The following is a 17,312-nucleotide window of genomic DNA, read 5'->3' as shown; positions in this document are numbered from 1 at the left end:
GATGCTAAAGCTGAAACTCCAGTACTTTGGCCACCTCATGTGAAGAGTTGACTCATTGGAAAAGACTCTGATGCTGGGAGGGATTGGGGGCAGGAGGAGAAGAGGACGACAGAGGATGAGATGGCTGGATGGCATCACTGTTTGGATGGCATCACTGACTCGATGGACGTGAGTCTCAGTGAACTCTGGGAGTTGGTGATGGACAGGGAGGCCTGGCGTGCTGCGATTCATGGGGTCGCAAAGAGTCGGACACAACTGAGCGACTGATCTGATCTGATCTGATCTACCTATGGGACTTCCCTGGTGGCTCAGTGGTAAAAAATCCTCCTGCAAGGTAGGAGACACCAGTTTGATCCCTGGGTTGGGAAGATCCCCTGGTGGAGGGTACAGCAACCCACTCCAGTATTCTCACCCTGGAGAATCCCATGGACAAAGGAGCCTGGTGGGCTACAGCCCATAGGGTTGCAAAAAGTTGGACAAGTCTGAAATGACTGAGGACACATGCATGCACGTCTACCTTTGGAAAGAAATTTAAGACACCTAAGACACTGCTGTTTATTTCCTGAACTGCTGTAATGGCCTCTTAGCCCAATATTTGCTTCCATTTGTTTCTCTGTGATTATTTCTCCACATGGTAGCTGGGGTGATCTTTCTAAAAAGAGAATCATTTCACAAACTTTCCCTGCTTAAATCTCATGAGTGGCTTCCCAGCATATTTTAAATAAAATCCAGACTCATCAAATGACCCTCAGATCATGTCTCCCCTCCTGACCCTATGTTCTACCAGCCTCTACCTGCGTCCCTGAGTTCCAGTAGCTTCACCTTTCTCCTTGTTGAAAATACCCCAAGTTCAATCTCATCTTAGAGTCTCTATGTCTGCTGTTCTCTCTGCCTGGAATACCTCTCCTGTCCCATTCTTCAAATTGCTCACTTTTTCAATTCTTTCAGTTCTCTGTTCAGATATTGTCTTCTCCTGAATGGTCTTTCCTGGCTATTGTACCTAAAATAGCATCCTCTCCTGCTCCCCAACCTTATATACTCTGCCATTACCCCTTCTTATACTTTTCAGATCACCTATCTGTAATTGTACTCCTTACCCATTTGTTTGTCTGTCTCACCCACTAGAATATAAACTCTAAAAGCACAAGTCTTTGTCCATTCACTGCTGTATCTTCAAGGCTTAGGACAGTGTCTGGCATGTAGAAGGTGCTAAATATTTCTGGAATGAATAAAGGAATGCTTTATCTTTGTATCCATGGAACCTAGCATAGCACAATGTTTTGCTCAATGCAACCGTTCAATAAACATTGTGGAAGGAAGGAGGTTGGAAAATAATTTCCATTTCTCAGTTTATTAGCTCTGTGTAAAATAATAAATAGCTTACTTAGTTCTTGTGATTGGCATCTAAAATATTATTTCAAAATTAGATGAATTCTACCAACATACTTTACTTTTTTAAAAAATATATTTTATTATTCTACTAATAAGATTAAAATTGCTTTTTATTGGAGGGTGAATGGAATTAGGGTTTAAATTGCAAGAATTTATTTTTATGATCCATGATAAGAATTATTAGTCTCTCTCTCTTTTTTTTTTCTTAAAGCTCTGATTTACCCTACTACAAAGGTATATACACAAAATACTTAATTTTCTATTTAGTTGTAATAGTCTCACAGGCAAACGTCAAAATGAGATTTGAATTATGCTTTGTTGATGGGTGACTGATTGCCTAATGAATATCTAAATAACATTTCGTTGCCTTTGTTGATAAATATGACATTGTATTTTCATCTATTATGCATGAAAACTGATAAATATAATTGCTATAACTTTTGGAAAACAAGCATTTAGGAGATCTCTTTAAGTACAACAAAAGCAATATTACATCTTAATAAGACTAACCTTGTTCTAATAAATTCAGTAAATATATGGTGACAACATTTATATGGCTTTTTCATTTGAATTCAGTATATACACAGTTAATGAAATAGCTATTTTGTTATGAATAAAGTCAGGATCTGGAAAGTAGATATAGATAGGTAGATATAGTTAAACGAATGTAGCTGTAGTAAAATTTGGTTTTCCTTGTTTGTTCACCTTTCCACCTCTCTTTCTGAACCAACTCTCCACACCTTCAGGAATAGTCACCTCCTTCTGGGTTAAGTTCAATAAGCATTTTTAAATAACTCACATCCACAACACGAAGTGTGCTAATACTTGGAATGTAATCACGAATAAGACATGTTTTCTGGTTTTTTTTTTTTTTTTTGAGGTTCACAGCTTATTGGGAAAAGTAACAGATATCTTCTTATCCCCCAAAAGTTAAAATATAGGGGTACTATAAAGATATTGCCAGAGTAATAAGAAAGCAATGTGGACTAAATTATTTTGAAGGACAAAGAGGTAGGTTGTGTTAAGGTATGTGGAGAGTGTTAGAGAAAGGGCAATTAGAATGAGACACAACACATGTGCCTTGGAAATATTAATATTTGAAATGTTCTAAATAGGCAACCACTCTGAAGTTCTCAGATATCACACTATACAATGAAACCCACTGAAGGGTTTCAGGCAATGGAGTGATGGAGGCTAAAGTTGTCATATACAGCTGAGCTTCTCAACACTTTCAAGTTTGTACAAATTGTTTGGGGATCTTCCTAACTGTGAATTCTGATTTAATATGCCTGGTGAGACCTGCATTTACTACAAGCTCCCAGGTGATGTGCTGGCTGATTACTGCTCTGTGAAACACTCTTTGAGTAGCAGCATTTCAGGGGAATTTCCTTAGGAGTACCCACTAGGGGCAAACATGATAGCTTAGGAAAGAGATGAGGGTCTAAGGTAAAGCAGTGGTGGAAACTAAAGACTTCTTGGGGCAGATTGAAAGACTTTTCTAACGGATTCAAAAAAAAAAAAAAACTTACAAAATGTCTAGTATCTTACAGTGAGTACCCGTATTTGTTGTTGCTCAGTAGCTAAGTCCTATTTGACTCTTTGTGACCCCATGGACTTAGCATGCCAGGCTCTTCTGTCCTCCATTATCTCCTGGAATTTTCTCATATTCATGTCCATTCAGTTAGTGATGCTATTCAACCATCTTATCCTCTGCCGCCCTCTTCTGCCTTCAATCTTTACCAGCATCAGTGTATTTTCCAATAAGGCAGCTCTTCCCAACAGGTGGCCAAAGTATTAGAGCTTCAGCTTCAGCATCAATCCTTAAAATGAATCTTCAGGGTTGATTTCTTTCAGGATTGACTGATTTGATCTCCTTGCAGTCCAAGGGACTCTCAAGAGTCTTCTCCAGCACCACAGTCTGAAAGCATCAATTCTTCCTTGGATGCTCAGCTCAGTCTTCTTTACGGTCTAACTCTCACATCTCTACATGACTACTGGAAAACCATAGCTTTGACTATACAGAGCTTTGTCTGCAAAGTGATGTCTCTGCTTTTGAACATGCTGTGTAGGTTTGTCACAGCTTTTCTTCCAAGGAGCAAGCGTTTTTAAATTTCATGGCTGCAGTCACCATCCACAGTGATTTTGGAGCCCAAGAGTGGGAAAAATCTGTCACTGCTTCCACTTTTTCCCTCCTAGTTGCCATGCCATGAAGTGATGGGACTGGATGCCGAGACCTTAGTTGTTTTTAATGTTGAGTTTCAAGCCAGTTTTTTCACCCAATCTTGTTTCACCTTCATTAAGAATCTCTTTGGTTCCTCTTCACTTTCTGCCATCAGAGTGGTATCATCTGCATGTCTGAGGCTGTTGATATTTCTCCTGGCAATCTTGATTCCAGCTTGTGATTCATCCAGCCTGATATTTCACATGATGTGCTCTACAAATGTTAAATAAGCAGAGTGACAATATAGAGCCTTTTCATACTCCTTTCTGAATCTGAAGCCAGTCTATGGTTACATGTTCACTTCTAGCTGTTGTTTCTTGAATTGCATACAGGTTTTTCAGGAGACAGGTAAGGTGGTCAGGTACTTCCATCTCTTCATGAATTTTCTACAGTTTGTTGTGATCCATACAGTCAAAGGCTTTAGCATAGTCAGTGAAGCAGAAGTAGATGTTTTTCTGGAACTCTCTTGCTTTCTCCATGACCCAGTGAATGTTGGCAATTAGATTTCTGGTTCCTCCGCCTTTTCTAAAACCAGATTTTACATCTGAAAGTTCTCAGTTTACCTACTGGTAAAGCCTAGCTTGAAGGATTTTGAGCATTAGTTTGCAAGCATGTGAAATGAGTGCAATCGTACAGTAATTTGAACATTTTTTGGCATTGTCTTTCTTTGAGATTGGAATGAAAACTGACTTCTTCCAGTCTTGTGGTCACTGCTGAGTTTTCCAAATTTGTTGACATATTATGACTTTTCTTGTATAGTTCTTCTGTGTATTCTTGCTGCCTCTTCTTAATCTTTTCTGCTTCTGTTATGTCCTTACCATTTCTGTCCTTTATTGTGCCCACCCTTGCATGAAATGTCCCCTTCATCTCTCTAATTTTCTTGAACAGATCTCTAGTCTTTCCATTCTGTTGTTTTCCTCTATTTCTTTGCTTTGTTTATTTAAGAAAGTCTTCTTATCTCTCCTTGTTATTCTCTGGAACTCTGCAATTTGTCTTTCCCTTTCTGCCTGGCCTTTCCCTTCTCATATACCCATCACCTAATTCTACAATTAACATTTCATTATACCTTCTTTATCATATTCATCTATCCATCTCTCCATCTATCCATCTATTCATCTATCCATCTCTCAGTACATTCACCTGTTGTTCCTTTTTCAATGTATTCCAATGTAAGTTGCAGACATCCCCTTGCAATAAAAATAAAAATTTAAGATCAATTGAAAGTGTGGGTAAATTGAGTTTGGGTTGTTTCTTAAGTTAATGTTGATGAGGAAGAATGCATAAATAAAAGTTTATGGGGTGTATTGAGCTCAACCCAATAACACTGAACTAGAGATGACCATTTAATATAAGTATTATGCATATATACATGCCACATCTATTGTTGTTGTTGTTGCTCAGTCCCTCGGTTGTCTCCAGCTCTTTGCGATACCATGGACTGCAGCATGCCAGGCATCCCTGTCTTTCACCATCTCTCAGAGTTTGCTCAAATTCATGTCCATTGAGTTGGTGATGCCATCCAATCACCTCATCCTCTGTCATCCCCTTCTCCTCTTGCCTTCAATCTTTCCCAGCATCAGGGTATTTTCTAATGAATCGGCTCTTCATGTCAAGTGGCCAAGGTATTGGAGCTTCAGCTGCAGCATGAGTACGGAATGTTCAGAACTGATTTCCTCTAGGATTGACTGGTTTGATCTCCCTGCAGTCCAAGGGACTCTCAAGAGTCTTCTCCAACACCACAGTTTGAAAGCATCAACTCTTTGGCACTCAGTCTTCTTTATGGTTCAACTCTTACATCTGTAGATGGACCTTTGTCTGCAAAGTGATGTCTTTGCTCTTTAATATGCTGTCTAGATTTGTCACAGCTTTTCTTCCAAGAAGCAAGTGTTTTTTAATTTCATGGCTGCAGTTACTGTCTGCAGTGATTTTTGGAGTCCAAGAAAATAATGTCTCTCACTGTTTCCCTTAGTTATTCTTCTCAGTTAAAGATACGGACTGGGAATCATTAGCTGGTAGTTAAAATAAGAGTAAATGTGAGTTTTCAGACATAGAATGCACAAATAAAAGAAGATCAAGGGTAATGGTTTGAAAAAATGACACTTAAGACATTAACAGAAGTAAAGTGATGAAATAAAGGAGATCTAGAGGGGATTAGGGAAACAAAAAAGAATCAGCAGAGGAAACAGGGACAGAAAACTTTTCCTTGTAAATCTTTCACTGCTTGGGAATAGTGGTTTTAAAAAACGCTGACATTACACTGTATATTTATGATATAATCTATATTATATTTATATATTTATATTTTAAAATGCAGAAATTATACCATGATTAGTCAATCTCAACTTCACACTGCCTTGTGTACATACCAGTGGGAGTAAAGAGCCATTCAAAAAAGATGTTATTAAGTCACTTTCTCACTGAAACATCAATAAGTGTTCCTTGTTTTGGCTGGAAAAGGGAAGGCAACTAACTGGACCCGCCCATTCTTGTTTCTCAAGTAAGGGGTCCTTTTAAGAATCACTGACCCATAGACATAGGTATATATCACAGTGAAAAGTAACTTTCACTTAACTTGAGACTCTTAGGGCATTGGATGTGGTGAGAAAAAGGTCTCTTCTTATTTTAGATTTAATAAGACATCTAAAAATTCATTTCATAAATTACTTTAAAAATTTTATATTTTGGTTCCACATTATAGCTATTTAATGGAGAAAGAAAGAGTTAAAGAGGAGGAAACATATGAAAAAGAATTATGGATGACAGGAAGAAAAAATGGGGTAAACCAAGTAAAGGAAAGAGAAGAAAAAATAGAAACAGGAAAAGCAAAAGATCTTCCCAGGAGGAATAACTCCGTGTTTTATTGGAGAACCATGTATTGTCTAAGGAGGTAAAGCCAAACTTTTCTTAACAAGGATCATACAGTCAGTGTTTTGGCTTTGCTCTGTTATAACTTAAATTCTGCCACTGTAATACTAAAATAGCCATAGAGAGTAAATTTTTAAAAATGCATGTGTGTGTATGTCTATGTTTCAATAAAACCTAACTTATAAAACTAATGCAACCATCTGGATGGATGGCATGTTTTGCTGGCCTCTGCAATAGAGCAAAGGTCAAAAAGTTGGATCAACAAGCTATTTCTATAAGGGCCGCATATACTTCTGTAGCATATTCTTTGTTGCTATTGCTTGGTTTTTGGTTTGTTTTTACAACCCTTTAAAAATGTAAAAAGGGTTCTTACCTACAGGTCTTATCAAAAGTAACTGTAGGACAAATTTGACCAGAGGTCAGGAGGTTGCCTGGCCTTTATCTAGAACACACCTTCTTGTCTTATCTAATTTCAATTTGATGGGAGCTATTAACTCTGTGCTTTATAAATAACTGATACAATGCGGAATAATTTTTGTCTATAGACAATGATACTCAAATTCTGTTCCACAGAGGTCCAACGGTCTCCCCTCACTTATTACGGAAGAAGAAGTTAGTTTCACTTCTATTTGCTTATAATTTTAATATTCCAGATTTATGCCATTCAGGTATGACCTAAGATTATACAGTGACCTAAGATTATACAAACCCCTTAAGATTATACAGTGGAGAAAATACATAGATTCAAGGGATTAGATCTGGTAGACAGAGTGCTTGAAGAAATACAGACAGAGGTTATGGAATTCCAGGTGAACTATTGCAAAGTTTAAAAGATGCTGCCGCTAAAGTGCTGCACTCAATATGTCAGCAAATTTGGAAAACTCAGCACTTGGTCATGGGACTGGGAAAGATCAGTTTTCATTCCAATTTAAAAGAAATGCAATGCTAAAGAACGTTCAAACAATCATACAATTGCACTCATTTCACGTGTTAGTTTTACTGAGTCTAAGCTTGCTCTGCTTGCCACAGGATAAGTCAATGAATCCAAGACGAAGTGTTGGGATCAGGAAGGGACTTTATTCGGAGCAAGTTGACTGAGAAGATGGCAGGCTAGTGCCTCAAAATAACCATCTTATCAGGGCCTGATTTCCAGATTCCTTTATGGATCAGAGATGGGCAGTGGAGGTGAGGAAACAAAGTAAAAAAAACTATTCAATCCTTGCAAATGTCCCCTAGTATGGCAAGCCTCAGGCAGGGGACTGTGTTAGTTTCATTTTCTTACAGTCCTTCACAGGTGGGCAGTTCAGGTTATCTCTCTGAGGCAGGCCATTATTTATCTTACAGAAGTGGCAAGATGAGAGTTAAAGTCACAGAAGCAGATCCAGCAAAAATTCAAAATTAACCTTTCTAGCATGGTAAATGAGTGCAATTGTACAGTAGTTTGAACATTTTTGACATTGCCCTTCATTGAGATTGGAATAAAAACTGACCTTTACCAGTCCTGTGGCCACTACTGAGTTTTCCAGACTTGGTGAAATATGAGTGCAGCACTTTAACAGCATCATCTTTTGGGATTTTAAATAGCTCAACTAGAATCCCATCACCTCCACTAGCTCTATTCATAGTAATGCTGCCTAATGCCCACTTGACTTCACAGTCCAGGATGTCTGGCTCTAGTGACATCTAGTGACCACACCATCACGGTTACCTGGGTCATTGACACCTTTTAAAAATAGTTCTTCTGTGTATTCTTGCCACCTCTCCTTAATTTCTCCTGCCTCTGTCAGGGCCTTACCATTCCTGTCCTTTATCATGTCCATCCTTGCATGAAATGTTCCTTTGATATCTTCAATTTTCTTGAAGAAATGTCTGCTGCTGCTGCTAAGTCGCTTCAGTCGTGTCCGACTCTGTGCAACCCCATAGACGGCAGCCCACCAGGCTCCCCCGTCCCTGGGATTCTCCAGGCAAGAACACTGGAGTGGGTTTCCATTTCCTTCTCCAATGCATGAAAGTGAAAAGTGAAAGTCAAGTCGTTCAGTCGTGTCCGACTCAGCGACCCCAAGGACTGCAGCTTACCAGGCTCCTCCGCCCATGGGATTTACCAGAAGAAATGTCTAGTCTTTCCCAATTCTATTAATCTTCTTCTTCTAAAAAAGCTGGAGGAGGGCATGGCAACCCACTCCAGTGTTCTTGCCTGGAGAATTCCATGGACAGAGGAGGCTGGCAAGCTATAGTCTAAGGGTTAAAATGAGTTGTAAGTAACTTAGCATGCACACCCATAAAAGAGCAACTCTTTATGACTGGGAAATATTACTCATTTTACTGGACACTGGCAAAACAAAGTAGAATTCTTGGCATATATATTTTTGCAAATGAACAATTTTTAAAATGAGTTTCATTGGGATTTGGCTGGTTGCTGCTTCTATTGTAGAGAATATAATTTTCATAACCTATTGGTTAGCATGTATTAAGTAAGAAAAGATGATATATATATAAGAAAAATTTTAATATTCTAAGAATCAGCAGTAATATAACATCAGATGTGAGGCAACTCCAAATAGAATACTATTTAGTTTATTTTCTTACTTCTTTTATCAGAAGCATCCTGTACTCAAAATTTAGGTCTCCAGAGTTTAGCTAACTCATCCCATTATTTATCTGAAAGCAAGCAAGACTTTCTTCATATTTCACATAAACCCCTTGTGTACAAATGATGTTATCATACCATAACACATGAGTTATATTAGCATGACATGCCCTATGTCCATCTGTGAGTTTCAGGATGATAAATCTGCTAAATAAATATCAATAAAATGTTCCTACTCCATTATGCACAGTCCAGCAGCCTGCTTCCTTCTTAGAATTGACTCCAGAGCAGTGACTGCCAGAGACCCAAAGACGGACCACAGTTAGTATCAGCAAAGCCAAGGGCAAACAGGGAAAATAAAGAAAACATAATAGAGTTGTTTTTTTTTTTTTAAAACAGAGATAGTTTGTTAATTTAATGAAATATTTTTTAAGATAGTATTTTTCTTACATGGATTATGCAATCTTTTAATTTTAGAAATGATGAATGTATATAGTATTTTTGCTGTTTTTGGTTATTTTATATAAAAAACTGTTAATTCATTGCCAATTAACTAATTTTTTGTGTGTATTTAGAAAAGACTCAAAATGGAAAGTACTACTTTATGACTTTGCAGCATGAGCTACTTTTAAGTGAATTCAACTTTAGATTAAAAATTTATATTATACATAAACATACACATGCAAAGGGGTTTCCCAGTGGCTCAGAGGTAAAGAATCCACCGGCAGTTAAGGAGATGCAGGAGATGCTGGTTCGATCCTTGGGTTGGGAAGATCCCCTGGAGGAGGGCATGGCAACCCACTCCAGTATTCTTACCTGGGAAATCCCATGGACAGAGGAGCCTGGCAGGCTATCGTCTACAAGGTAACACAGAGTTGGACATGACTGAGCAACTGAACATAACACAGCACATGCAAATATACATATAGAAGATTTCTCATGTAGCAAGGATATTTAAAAAGATTTAAAATGCCAGAAACCTGACCCATCTCATACATTCTATTAATCATTTTTGCCTAATAATAATTTCTTCCAGCTTAAGTTTAGAACTCTCTTAGTCTGCCTTTTAATGGGTACTGCTCAAGTCCTTGTTCTGCTTCTCTGAAGGTAAGATCTTTTTCTCTTCTAATTAATAAAGTCATCTCTCAAAGAACTCCCAATTCTCTGGTGTCACCTCATGATTGAGTACCTGTTAGGTACAAGACCCTAGCCAGGTCCTCAAAATTCTGCTACACGGAGCACAGAACTGTTCACATCGCAGGAAAAAGAAAGGGCAAAACCTTGATTTGTCTCCAATTTAACCTTACAGGAAGGAAATGAACACTTTTTCTCATGGTTATTTTCTCCCCAAAGAATGGAATGTGAGGCAGAATCCATACATCTGCGTTAGAAATGCCATGGAATTTTTCTCAGTTTTTCCCTTATTTGCCTATCAGTTATTCTTCACACTCTCATAGGAAAATATGCACTTGTTTTTCTGAAGATTCTAGATCAATCTGTTGGGGACTAAAGTGCGTTTCTACTGAAAGAAGGCTCTTGAAATGTTTTCTTTAATCTATGCCTTTGTAAACACACAAACTTTTCTCAGTAGTTAACACAGTGAAATATTCTGCAGCTTAGTGACCACTTCTCAGCTGTGAACTCCCTCCATCTTCTGATTCAGAAGGATGGCTCTAGACCCTGCACTGTTGCTCATTCATTTAACCAGAACTTATTTCATGCTTATGATATTCTAGTCACTGTGTTTGGCATGAGAGATATCAAGTAGTGAATGATATACACAGGGAAAGTACTATGGGTATTAGTTACTTAGTATAAGGCAAAAAGATCATTATGGAGAAAGAGCAGAGGAAGGCTAGTTAGTTACTCATTTGTATATGTCTGGAAGAATTTGGTAGAGGTGAAGACTATCCCCGAGTAATCTTGTTTGATAGTACTCATTATAGGGCACCATCTCCAAACCTACGCTCTTCATCTCACCCTTCACTTCCTGAGTGCCCCTCTGCTTTCCCCTGCTGCAGTTTTGCAAACTGGCCTGTCCTTCCTGGCATCATGTTCTGAGTTCATTTTTCTGCTATTCCCTGGTTTCCATTTCCATGGGAATTGCCAATTATTAACCAGCTTTTTATCAATCTAAATCTTACGCAGAAATCCATTTATAAAATAGATACAAGCACAACTCTGCCTAAAGTGTTGAAGGGGATGTGGGGGCTTAGATGGATCACCTTGCCTGCCTAGCAAATCACCATTTCATGACAAAATACAATAAGTCAAAATGCATCAGCAGTACTCCTAGTAAATATTCAGGTTCATTTTAGAAGGGCTTTCTGAGTGTCAAAAATAAAGCAAAACAGTATTTTTTCAATATCTGTAGGCAATGCATCCCTGTAAAGAAATAACCACTTAGTGGAACTCACGTGTATAAAAGAGATTAGAGCAGTAGGCTGTTCATTTAAGCTCATTTTGAAGTTCAAATATACATTACTGATAAAGATAATCAGTGAGGAAAATAGGGCTATTTCCATGAGCACAGAAATTTGAGATTGAGCTTATGAGTGGCTGTTATAGTTTTATTATACCTCCACAGCATTTTACTTCTCATTCTATTTCCTTTTTCCTTCTCTCACTTCTCCTCCTTTTATCCTTCTTCCTCTCTGTGGCTCTGTCTTTCTCTCATACACACGCACACATGCGCACACACACACACACACACACACACACACATACTCTTTCCCTGTCTCTCTCTGTGTATGTGTGTGATTGACATATAATAAACTGCACAGATTTGAAGAAAACAATTTGATAAGCTTTGACATATGTATATACCTGTGAAACCATCACAATCAATATAACATACATTATATTGTTTGTTATCCATTATCCAAAAATGTTTTTAAGTACACCTTCATTATCCCATTATTTTTTTTCTTAAAGATAAAACACAAGTCAAATTTGCTGGGTTTGTCCAGAAAAGTCAGCAATGGTGATATTGCTGGGTTTTCCATTTCAAGGCTCTCCATGGCTTCCACAGTATTCTTGCCCTCTTTCACCTTGCCAAAGACCACATGCTTGCCATCCAACCACTCAGTCTCAGCCTGGCAGATGAAAAACTGGGAATCATTTTTGTTAGGGTCAACATTTGCCATGGATAAGATTACAGGACCTGTATGCTTCAGGATGAAATTCTCATTATGAATTTCTCCCCAAAGATGGCACTGCCACCAGTGCTATTATGGCCTCTGAAGTCACCACCTTGGCATATAAATCCTGGAATTATTCTGTGAAAGGAGGAATCTGTGTAACCAAATCCTTTCTCCCCAGTTCTCAGAGCATGAAAGTTTTCTGTTGTCTTTGGAACTTTGTCTGCAAATAGCTAAAAGGAGATGTGGCCCAAAGGCTTGTTGTTGATGGTGATATTGAAGAAAATGATGAGGTTGACCATGGCTGGGCAGTGCAGGAGGCTTGGGGTAGGACCACCTGCAAGGCTGTAATCCTATTCTTGCTCTGATGAATGGTGGGCATATTCCCTGCCCAATTTCCAAACAAACAGATCTGCTTTCTGTTACTATAGATTACATTTCATTAGTTAATTCATTTTTATTGCTATGTAATTCCCCGGTATGAATATATCGTAATTTTTAGTCCATTCACTTCTTTTGGCTAGAAATTTTGTTTGTTTGTTTGCAGTTTTTTATTTTTAATTTTAACCATTCTAATAGATGTGTAATGGTATCTTGTTGTTTCAGTTTGCATTCCCTTAATGACTGATGCTTTTCATGTGCTAATTCATCATCCACATATGTACTCAAACTTCCTTTCAAATATTTTGCCCACTTTTTTAGTTCCTTTCCCTTTCTCCTTACTATTGAATTTGAGAATTTTTTATATATTCTGGATATATTATATGTATTCGCAAATAATTTTTCCAAGTTGCTTGCCATTTCTTTCTCTTACAAGTATCTTTTGAAGAGCATAAGGTCTTAATTTTGATGAAGGTTAGTTTATCAATTTTTTTCTCTTTTATGGATAATGCTTTTGTGTTACATGGCCTCCTTATTTGGCCCATGGCCTCTTTACATCTGCAAAGCCAGGAATGGCTAGCTGTCTTTCTCTGACACCAATTTTCTTTACTTCCTCTTATGTTTAAGGGCATTTGTGATTACATTGGATCCACCTGGAGAAACCAGAGACTCTTCCCTGTCTTGAAGTCAGCTAATTAGCAACCTTAATTCCATCTGTTATCTTACTTCCCTTTTTCTAAGTAAGGTAACACATTCCCAGGCTCTGGGTATTCAGATATGGACATCTCTGGGGGAGATATTACCTGACACAGGGTGAATTGTGAGTCCTTCCATCTAGTGATGCTATTTTGTTTTATAAGACCTTAAGTTTTCCCTTTTATCTTTGTCTCCACCTCCTAATTGCCAAAGGGAAGTTCTCACTTCTTTTTTCACATTTTTCTCTCCCAGAAGTTACTTATTTCAAAGATGTCCCCTTCACATCATGCCTGGGCTTTTTCATCTGGCATACTCTGAAGTCTCTTCCCTAATAATCCTTCCTCTGATTTGTGTGGATATTTTCATAACACATCCTGGTTAGGCTGGACTTAATCTTTTCTTGTGATAGTTTTAGATCTACATTGGACTCCATCTTTTTCTGTCCTTTCCACAGTTTTTCTTGCTCAGCTTTTGCTTTCCTTGAAATACTGCTGTGGAGTGAGGCTAGGACTAACAAATGAGACACACATGAGATGAAAAAAAGATTCATCTTTTTTTTTTTTAATTCATAGTTATTTTGAAGTTTTAGTACTCTCTGTTCTCAAGGTCTGCTGAGTTTTTGTGTAGACACACTCTTCCCTTCCTTTTGTTTGGTATACTTCTCAGAGGACCTAGTGTGTGTGTGCTGCATGTTAAGAGGACCTCTTAGGGATCTGGTAACTAGTCTGCTACCACTGTCTGAAGCTACCCACAAACTCTACCTTTTGTTTTTATTTCACAATATTGAGAAAACACTCCATTATACAGAGAAACACTTGTAAATGGTAGCCTTTTTTTTAATAGCTCACATTCCACATTTGGAACACTTCTTATTTTAACTGGTCCTGAAACTTAAGAGAAAAGTAGTGTGCATACTTAGTCACTCAGTCGTGTATAGCTCTTTGCAACTCTTTGGACTGTAGTCTGCCGGGTTCCTCTGTCCATAGGATTTTTCAGACAAGAATGTTGGAGTGGGTTGTCACTTCCTACTCCAGGGGATCTTCCCCACCTAAGGATCGAACACGAGTCTCTTGTGTTTGCTGCATTGGCAGGCAGATTCATTACCAAAAGCGCCACCTGGGATGCCCATAAGAGAGAAAAGGAGAAGGATGTTTTCAAAGAGTTAATTGTCTAACATCAGGTATCAACCTGGGCTTCCAGGTAGTTGTCAAAGAACCTTAGTCAACTTGAATCTTGATTGTTTTGAGGACAGTTCAAAAGTAGTTTTAATTTTGAGATATTACTTTTTTTAATGCCAGATATATCAGTGCCTTGTAGTTCCTAGTAAGCATGCTGGTCCTTTCTTTGTGACATAGATAACCGTTTGAGTGTTTGATACGGAGAATGACTAACAGAATCACTCTGCATGTTGTGTTTGAGGAGAGAATGTGGGGGGGCATTGTTTGCAACAGGAGACTAGTGAAGTGTCTGTTGCAATACGACTGTTAAGAAATATGGGGGTCTCACATCAGTGTTCACAGAAGCACTATTTACAATAGCCAAGACATGGAAGCAATCTAAGTGCCCATGAACAGATGACTAGTTTAAGAAGATGTGCTATATATGTACATTGGAATATTACTCGGCCATAAAAATAATGAAACGCTATTGAGGCAATATGGATGGACCTAGAGATTATCATACTAAGTGAAGAAAGTCAAGCAGAGAAAGACAGATATGACGTGATATCACTTATATATGGAAACTAAAAATATGATACAATGAGTTTATTTACAAACGAGAACTAGATTCAAACTTAGAAACAAGTTTATGGTTACCAAAGGAGAAAGTAGGGTAGAAATAAATAGTTAGGGATTAACAAATACACACCACTGTATAAAGTTGATAAACAACAAGGACCCATTGTGTAGCACAGGGGACTATATTCAATATCTTATAATAACCTATCATGGAAAAGAATCTAAATATATATTCTGAATATCCTTGCTTCACACCCAAACTAACACAATATTGCTAGTGCTCATTACTATAGTTTCTATAGTTCAATAAATAAATGAGAAATATGGAGTCTTATGGTACCATAAGTAGCACAGGGAACTTTGCTTGATGTTATGTGGCAGCCTGGATGGGGAGTGTGGGGAAAAATGGATACATGTATCTGTATGGCTGAGTCCTTTTGCTGTCCACCAGAAACTATCACAACACTGTGAATTGGCTATATTGCAATACAAAATACAAAGTTAAAAAAAAAGAAATATGAGGTCTGTGGTAGCCATGGAGTAGATGGGAAGTGGCCAGATTCTAAATATATTTTGAGTTAGAGCTGAAAGGATTTCATCAGGGATTGGATGCAATATTTGAAAGAAAAGAGTAGTTAAGGATGATTCCATGATTTTGGGTTTGTGTAAATGAAGGATATAAAAGGGGTTGATCTGGATAGGAGATTTAGAAGTTTATTTTGGGAATATTAAAATGGAGGCGACTGTGAAACATCCAGGGGAATGTCAAGTAGGCAGGTAAATATATAGGCCTGGAATTCAAGAGAGAGAAGGGGGGTCTAGGATGGAGTTATAAATATTGGAGTCATTAGCATAGAAATTGTTTTTAAAACCATGAGACTGGATAGGATCATTAATGGAGTGAGTTAAGAGAGAAAGAAGTCTAAAGACTGAGATTTGGACACATTAGTATTAAGACATTAGTTGGATGAGTAGGGAACAGCAAAAGAGATTATAAAGTAGAAAGAAAACCAGTGGAGTGTGGGGTCCTAGAAGCCAAATGAAGAAAGTACTTCAGGGAAGAGAGTAACTCGATGTTTCAAATACAGTGGCTAGATCAAGGAAATGAGAACTAGGAACCAACCACTGAATTTAGTGACTTGAAGGTCATTAGTGGCCTTGCCAAATGTAGTTCTAGTGAAGTAGTAGAGTGAAAACAACACCTGAATGAGTTCAAGAGGGATGGGAAGAGAACTGGATGCAGCAAGCATAGACAACATTTGTAAAGCTTTCCCCACACTGTAATGGATGTGAAGCAATGGGATGAAGCTGGATTGAGAAATGGATCCAGGGCATTTTTGTTTGGTTTCTGCTTTAAATGGGGAAAATCACAGCATGTTTATACATTTGTGGGAATGATGCAGTGAAGAGGAGAAATTGATGATGCAGAAGAATTTCTGGACCAATGGTCTTGAGTAGAGATGAAGGGATAGGCTCTAGTCCACAAATGAAAATAGAAGTGCTGATGTCATACCTGTAAATGAGGAGAAAGCATGAGAAATAGGCAGGAAGATGAGAGTAAGTGGATGAATGGATGATGGGACCCTGAGGAAATTTCTTTCTGTTTGCTTTGTGGAAGTAAGGATGGGAGCAGAGATCTTGGAAGTTAGAAGATAGAGAAGAAAGTGTGAGGATCAACTGGGAGACTGGGGAAGACATTGGATCTGAGGATTCTGGCAAAGTCAGAATGAAAACTTTGAGTATGAATAGCTTTTGCCAGAGGTAGTGAAACTATGGTGTGTTTTGGGGGGCTAAAAGCTAAAAAGATTAATTAAGACCAGTTTATAATTTAATTAATTCATCTTGGGATAATACTGGTTTACAATTTTTGGACTTGGGGAAATTCTGAGGATGCTTAGAAATGACGAGGGTAAAGAAATGTCTGCCATTTGGCATCTCTACTCATCATGGGAAAAATAGTCAGAAAATTTGAGATCTAATTATTATAGATATTTGATAGCTTTTCTTAATTATACTAACTTGGACAGAAACAAATCAATTGTGGGTCTTTACCAAATATATCAAATGATATTTTTTAGCATAAAAAGTTTTTATGGTAAGTTTCAGCCTGAAACATTTTTGTAATATAAATTCTAACAGAAACGTAATGTAGAGAATGTGTTTACACTCTTTTGATATGAAGCAGATCTCTAAGGTTCCTGAAAATTTTTACCTATGGATGGATTGCCACTGCATGGAAAAAGAAATGGAGACATAATGCTTTTTTCCAGGACATGCCAAACATCTTGTTT

At 37.9% G+C, this 17,312-nt stretch overlaps 1 pseudogene; it reads right to left on the bottom strand.

Moving 5' to 3' along the window:
- Positions 1-3,284: 3,284 nt before the first annotated feature.
- LOC139181280 (peptidyl-prolyl cis-trans isomerase A pseudogene) lies at positions 3,285-12,507 on the bottom strand (annotated as a pseudogene).
- Positions 12,508-17,312: the final 4,805 nt, after the last annotated feature.

This window comes from Bos indicus, chromosome 1, assembly GCF_029378745.1.
Source record: "Bos indicus isolate NIAB-ARS_2022 breed Sahiwal x Tharparkar chromosome 1, NIAB-ARS_B.indTharparkar_mat_pri_1.0, whole genome shotgun sequence".
Taxonomy (NCBI): Eukaryota; Metazoa; Chordata; class Mammalia; order Artiodactyla; family Bovidae; genus Bos; species Bos indicus.
The sequence above is the reverse complement of the archived record's forward strand: the minus strand, read 5'-3'. Positions and strand labels throughout refer to the sequence as shown.